This window comes from Macrobrachium rosenbergii, chromosome 8 (assembly GCF_040412425.1).
Source record: "Macrobrachium rosenbergii isolate ZJJX-2024 chromosome 8, ASM4041242v1, whole genome shotgun sequence".
Classification (NCBI taxonomy): domain Eukaryota; kingdom Metazoa; phylum Arthropoda; class Malacostraca; order Decapoda; family Palaemonidae; genus Macrobrachium; species Macrobrachium rosenbergii.
In genome coordinates, this window is record NC_089748.1 from 22,017,772 (window position 1) to 22,025,666 (window position 7,895).

The following is a 7,895-nucleotide window of genomic DNA, read 5'->3' on the forward strand; positions in this document are numbered from 1 at the left end:
GATAGGTTTGCTTAAAAGCAAATGGGTGTTACAGACTAATACACACACAAACAAAGCCACTCCATCATCTCCTAAATACACCTCACACATCTCGAAATGTCGACCTAACTGCGCAACAACTTCTCGCTGCTGGGAGAAAGGGCGCTGGTGACTGGTACAATACATGTACATTATGCTACCGGGGTCTAAGTGATGTCAGGCAGGGTAGCCGATCGAGACTACAGTCTACCCCAAGGCCAAATCAAAGTCCTCCAAAAGAAGGCAGCGTGCTTACCCCATACAAAAATTGGAAAAAAAGCATGTTAAAAGAAGAAAAAAAATATATAACAACAAGAACAAAATATCGAGATTCACTGTAGAGAACACCCTCATTAACTCTTTTGGAAAAACAGTGGTAGGCAACGTTGGATACAATTTTGAGGATAACATTACCTGTGATTTCATTTATCAGGATTTTAAGAGCAAAATAAACAAAAGGATTAACAGCAAGAGGATAATTCCGAACGGAGGATTAAGCATAGGGCCACGGATGTCAAGAAGGCTGGAGGGAAGGTCAGGAGATCAACGGAGATTTCAACCGAGGGATTAGAAACAGCAGATGTTTGGTGGGGCGCATAAATAAATACCCAAGCGTCACTGATATCTCCTTAGTACTTGAATACAGACTGTACGTTCTCAGAAAGCTTGTAGTACAATGTAAATTAAGGATTCTGATATCTAAACCAACCCGTCTTATTGATGCCTAATTCTGGTTATTTGAATGTATATACACAGTAAAGTTGTGTGGCTATTTTGTGATTTTATATAAATTATATATATATATATATATATATATATATATATATATATATATATATATATATATATATATATATATATATATATATATATATATATATATATATATATATATATATATATATATATATATATATATATATATATATATATATATATATATATATATATATATATATTTTATGATTAGCAAGAATTCGCTAGCAAACTTACCTCCCCCTCCTTTGTTGTTGTTGGTTGTTCTGTTGTGTTTCATTTACTGCCAGCCGGCCGATCGATAGACCATCTGTCTATCGACTAAAAAACAAGGGTTTAAAAGATTAAAGCCGCTCCCTTTTTTGATAAAGATCTTTCCTTCGAGGCAAAAGTAATCTGGCTTAGGTGTTTCTCCTACAGGCTAAAAACCTCCCCTGCGGGCAGCAGGTGCAATGAGTCAAAACATCTGTGTTGGACGCCCCCTGCCCCATAGGAGGATAAAATGCAGAAACCCACGAGGTCGACACACACGCGGGCTGGAAGATATGGAATGAAGACGTCCCCAACACCTGGCCCCACCGATGCCCTTGCATCCTAACCACGTGGCCCTTTCCAAAGTATACTTTTCCTCGTGCCCCTCGACCGCATTCCAAGTGTTCGCTCCACCGTTGGCCTGCCTTGAGCCCACACGCCATTGCTTGGAGTTTCGAGGAGTCCCCATCGCCTTGCCCCTTTACGGAAGCCCTTGCATCTCACCACGTGGAAGAAACTCGCCCTCGAAATCGCAAGTCATCCACGGACTGCCTTCTACGCGCCCTCGGAAAATCTGCTAAGGTAAAGTGCCCTGGAAGAGCCCCATTTCAGTCACGCTTTTGTCTCGTAATATTTTCTTAAAGAGAAAGCCAGAAATCTCCCTTGTCTAATGTCCATGCGCCTCTTGCATCGGCAGTATTAATTCTTTATTACTCCTTTGGCACCCTCAGTGAAGCTTCGAATTCATTATTCTTTTGTCTATTTTCATTACTGGCGTATAATGTGCATATCTCTCATTTCAGAGGGACCCTTCGTGGAAGCTTCTCGGACTGTGGCTGGAATTCCCCAGTTTCATTCAATCTACTTGAGTTCCTCTTTCCCGTACTAATGTCATTTATGTAAATACACTACTTTAAATGTGCCCACGTGTTTTACGTAATATTTCCCTCAGTAACCAGAGCCCTATGCTCATATGAAATTCTCCTTTGTTTTCCTCTTTTTTTACGTTTTCCCGTACCCACGAAGTCAGAATCACAAGGCTAAATTACCTTAAATTGTTGCTACCTGTCTCACAGAGCATATTTCAAACTAAAACCACGGAAAAACGTAAAAATGGCGACCTGGCCATAGATCTCGTTTTGCAGTTGCAGTTCCCTTAGCGTTGCTTTATTGCATTTGCAACTTGCCAGATCAGCTATTAGCAAAGCTAAGCTGGGTACGAGACAATTACGAACCTTATGTGTAAAACCAGCACACAGATCCAGAAAATTCCACGTAAGTAATGTGTTAATCTTAGCAAAACCTTTTTACAATCGTGACTGTTCCTAGGAATTAGAAATAGGGACGCATGTAATCACTGAGAGAAAAGAACCGCCGTATTAGATTCGTTAATGCATGCCTTTCAGGATAGGTAGTTAGGAAATAACCAGTGCTAACCATCCTTGCTTCGAGGAATAGTGCGAAAGAAATTCCTCTGTGATAAATTTTACTTCGCATTTCGAATTAGCGAACTGTTATTTAGGCGCGAATAAATTCCCACGTGGGACACGACGAAGTCAGCTTGCATTGCTGACAATTCTCTCAGTGTAGTTAGAATTTGAGTTAGGTGTTAGGAAAGCGAAATTTAAACTCCGCTTATAGGGAAAATTACTAGGCCGTTGTACTGTTATCCTCTCAGACGGCTGGGAAATTCCCTGGAATCCCAGACGGTCTATACATATACGGGTTCATTCACACAGAATCTAAAAATAACTCCGGTGTTGGCCAGACGACCTGCACCCCAACCCCCACCCGCCCATGCCCGCGTGTGTAGCCATTCATTTCCCAGCAAACATTTTTCTTTGGGTTTCCCGTTAGTAATTTCTAAGTCCTAAGGGACGAATCGTAATTCCAAGTCCTAAGTGACTCCTAAAATTCTAAGTCGCACGTGGCGAGAATTCCTCCAAACTCCACAAATTCCAAGTCCTAAGTGACTCCTAAAATTCTACGTCGCACGTGGCGAGAATTTCTCCAAATTCCAGTCCTCAGAGACTCCTAAAATTCTATGTCGCACGTGGCGAGAATTTCTCCAAATTCCAGTCCTCAGGGACTCCTAAAATTCTACGTCGTCGAATTTCTCCAAACATGGAGAGAATTTCTCCAAATTCCAGTCCTCAGAGACTCCTAAAATTTCTCTCCAGTCCTCGTCGCACGTCACGACGTGGCGAGAATTTCTCCAAATTCCAGTCCTCAGAGACTCATACAAAAATTCTACGTCGCATGTGGCGAGAATTTCTCATTCCTGCGGGAACCCAAAAATTAAGTCCTTTTGAGACATTATATAGTGTAGTTCACACACATCTAAGCCCTTACGGGACTGATCAGTCTAGTTCGTTAGAACAACTCCTTAACTTCACGCTACAGCCGGCCAAGTCCGAGCGTGACAAAATCCCACTACGTCTTCCGAGACGCATATTAAAATTCGTTCGCCAAGAACAACCACGTCTTTCCAAGACACATCCAATTTTAACAAAAAGTCTCCTCAGACTTACTAATCAACTGTCTTATTCAGACAGATCCATTCTCCTGCAGTCTGAACAATTGAGCGTTTCAGTTTCCTGCAATTGAGTCTTTTCAGACAACCTGAGTCTTTTCAGACATATCCTTTACCCATTATTCCAAGATGGCTAATACCAGAGCCCAACAAAATGAGGATTTCAAATTCTACATGTCCGCTGGGAAGGACATGGGACTATCGGGGCAAGATCTGAGAGCATGGGTTCAAGAGCGAGTGGACGATGCCAAGGCGGAGAGAGCAAGAGAACGTGAAGAGAGAGAGAGAGAACGTGAGGAGAGAGAGAGAGCAAGAATTGCCCAAGAGCAACGAGAGGCAAAAGAACGTGAGGAGAGAGAGAGAGAGAACGAATTGCCCAAGAGCAACGAGAGGCAAAAGAACGTGAGGAGAGAGAGAGAGAACGAATTGCCCAAGAGCAACGAGAGGCAAAAGAACGTGAGGAGAGAGAGAGGGCAAGAATTGCCCAAGAGCAGGAGAAGGAAAGAGAACGTGAGGAGAGAGAGAGAGAACGAATTGCCCAAGAACAACGAGAGGAGAGGGAACGAATTGCTCAAGAACAACGGGAGGAGAGAGAACGTGAAGAGAGAGAGAGAGAACGCGCCCATGAGCTCCAGATGCTAGAACGACAGCACGCCACCCCCCCGCCCCCTGCCCCGGGAATGAGTGCCCTCAGCCAAGCTCACTCGTTCATGCCAAAATGGACCGAGTCCGAACCCGAAGTATGGCTTGAAAGGGCCGAACGAGTCCTGGAGTGCTGCGATCTCTCCCCCGCGGAACTCTCCCTTGTTCTCACTAAATTCCTGGGCGGAAAGGCCCTCGTTGCCTACCACGCCCTCCCCCGAGACGATCGGGGAAACTGGGAAGCCCGACGCCAAGCAGTTACGAAGGCGTACGAGATTACCCCGAGCGGTGGAGGAGACGTTGGAGAGAGCAGCCCAGAGAAGCAGGCCAGACTTGGTCCGATTGGGCGTACCATTCGGAGCGGGCGTTGACAAAATGGCTCGATTCCGAAGGAGCCACTAACACCGCCGAGGTACTCGAGTGGTTTAAATTCGAGCATTTCCTGCGCTACGCCCCTCCTGCCCTCGCCACTCATATAGTGGAAAAAGCCCCAGCCACACTCACCGAGTGTTGCCGAATAGCAGACATGTGGGAAACTCACCACCCTCAAGAAGGATCCATGGGGCGGAAAATAAATCCCCCGTCCCTCCTCGGAGGTTCAAATTCCCACAAAAATGGGAACTCGGGCAAGCCCCTAACTTGCCATTATTGCAAGAAAACGGGGCATTCCTCCGAACAGTGCCGGAACAAGAAACCGGCTCCTCTCTCTCCCGGAAAACCGACAAATAACTCGCCTACGCCCTCCACAGGGGCAGCGCGGAAAGACTTTAGCCAGACCTTTTGCACGGCGTGCAAGGTCTATGGCCATTCTCCCGCATGGGCAAAATGCCCACGCAATAATAAAGTAAATACTCCCACCGTCGCCTTGGCCGTCACAGATCCCCAGTCATTAGGCCCTCCCGCCGAAGGGCCCGTATACGTGACTCCTCCACGAGGTAGCCACGCGCGCCGAGTCACTGCATTCGAGGACTCGGGCGCGCAAATCTCCCTCATCCGAAGGGACAGAGTTCCCTACGGAGCTATCGTCAATAGATGAAAACTCGTCACGATCGAGGGAATAAATCAATTTAAAATGATACTCCCTACGGTCCAATTGAGAGTCACAAGACCTCACCAATCCAAAATTTGCAATCTTGCAGTAGCAAGCCATCTCCCCAGAGGCTATGACATCATCCTGGGACAGGACTTTCAGTCCCCACCGAAATCACGACAATCTAGGGGTCCCCATTCCCCGAATAATTCTGCGGGCGCGAGTAATTCTCCCCCGCTTCTCCCTCAGCCAAGACTGGCGCCCCCTGGGTACCAGGAGGACGTGCAGTCCCCACCAGTGCCCCCTGAGTACGATGTACAGTGGCCCCCTCGACCGGTTCCCGATCCAATTCCAGTGCCCGGCCCTGCCTCAGTGCCAGTGCCAGGGCCCCAATCAGATCTCCCTTCAGGAGATGCCAAATTCCTGCCGGTGCCACTTGCATGCCCCGAGCAGGGCCAAGCTTCGTCCGTCCTGACCGACGAGCCCAAGAAACCTCTGATAGCGCCTGACTCTGCCTAGTGCCAGCGCCAGAGCGCCTACGCCGATCTCCATTCACGGATCCAACTCAGGACCCCCCTCTCTTCCCCGGCCTGGCACCGCTACCAGCGTCGGTCAGAGAGACGGTTCCTCCCGACCACCGCGGAAGCTCACCTGCAGGTGCGGCCTCGCAACCCGTGCCTGAGCTGGTCATCGACACCTGCGAGCCGCTCACGCCACCCCGACCGCCTTCTCTCTGCCTCAGCCCGTCGCCGACGTAATTGCAAGTCAGGATTCTGCCATATCTCCCTTGGCCGATGAACTACAAGAGCTGCGACGGATTATGGTAGAACCAGCACGAACGCTCCTGCGCCAGCTGTCGCAGCAGCAGGCCCAGGTGGTACTCCGTGCTGCCCTCCGGTCGCGGGCCTCCGCTTCCCGGCCGAGGACAACTGTCCCATTAAGAAAGGCTCGAGGCGAAATTACCACGGGCGTGGGACATTCCAGGTAATTTACAAAGAGCTCTAGAGCTCCCCTGGCACCTGTGCCACCATTTCATTTTTCGAAGGTCTTGGCACCCCTAATCCAGAAGGGGATGTCAGACCCTCCTCTATCTTCCTCCGTTCCTCAGGAACTTCTATCTCTTATCACCTTCTATTAATCTTCCCTTACATTATCCCCACAAGAGGCAATTAAATACGGGATACCATTCCCCACACAATGTACAAGTCATTAAGAATAACAGAGTGAGAAGTGGCGCCCTGCGCCCATACCTTGGCACCGGGCGTGCGTGTCAGCCCTCCTGAAGGAGTCGCGCCCTTCGGTGCACTTTCCTCGCCCTGGGACTGAAGTGATAGTCCGGGCCGTAATTTATAGGCGTAGGACGATAAATTCCCGCCTAACACAATAAAACCCTCACTCTTTTTCCCTTAGCTCTTCTGCCAATATCATTTACTTTCTTTTAGTCATTTAGTTATCTTTATTTTAATGAATCGTGAGTCATAAACTCTTGCCCTTGTGATTTAAATGCCCCTTTGTAAGCTCTGAGGGACGTGTCCCTCCTTTCATATGCGGTCAAGTTTCATTCGTAACGTCTTGGTAATTTTCCTTTTGTTATTATTATCCCTTTTCCCCCTTCCATTCCTTCCAAGATCTCTGTTTGTCCTAAGACCCCACATCTTTTGTCTGCTCGCCCCATCATAACATTGAGTGGGCAGTGGACGCATAAAATTAGCGTAGTTTAAGGTTAGCGAATTAAAACCTCGCGAATATTCTCGCCCGCACACGACTGTCAAATTCCCGTGTGTGGGTCATCCTCAGCTCGCGTTGAACGATAGCTGAGCAAAGCACGTTAAAACGAAGATAAATTATCAATGCGAATTTGTATAGTCATTACAATATGGTGTAAAATGGGATGTCATTTACAAAAATAAACGCTGTTTTTCATTTACACAGCCTCTTCAAGGCAGATTGTACTAACCGCATGCATTTTATCTAAAATTAAGTAACCGTGTATTTTAATTCTTGAACAATAACCTTTCTTTCATTTGTTGGCCATAGCCTCATATACGTGGTCCTATAATTCACAATTGTTCGAGTCACATTATAAAGTTACCAGTGGGTAACCAAATCTAAAATAATTATTCTTTTGCAAGTGTTTAAATCACTTTGCGTTCTGTTAACGAAAATTGTCCCAATGTGTTATTAAAAGTAATGTCACAGCTTCATAAAACCCTTAGGAGTAAAGTTCATTGCAAGGCAGAATGTAGAGTAATGTAAAGCACTTGCCGCTCATTCTTGAATATCGATGTACACACCCGAAGGAGGTATGTACATCATCTTGTATGGGGAGGTATTATGATTAGCAAGAATTCGCTAGCAAACTTGCTCCCCCCCCCCTCCTTTGTTGTTGTTGGTTGTTCTGTTGTGTTTCATTTACTGCCAGCCGGCCGATCGATAGACCATCTGTCTATCGACTTAAAACAAGGGTTTAAAAGATTAAAGCCGCTCCCTTTTTTTGATAAAGATCTTTCCTTCAAGGCAAAAGTAATCTGGCTTGGGTGTTTCTCCTACAGGCCAAAACCTCCCCTGCGGGCAGCAGGTGCAATGAGTCAAAACATCTGTGTTGGACGCCCCCCTGCCCCATAGGAGGGGATAAAAAGCAGAAACCCACGAGGTCGACACACA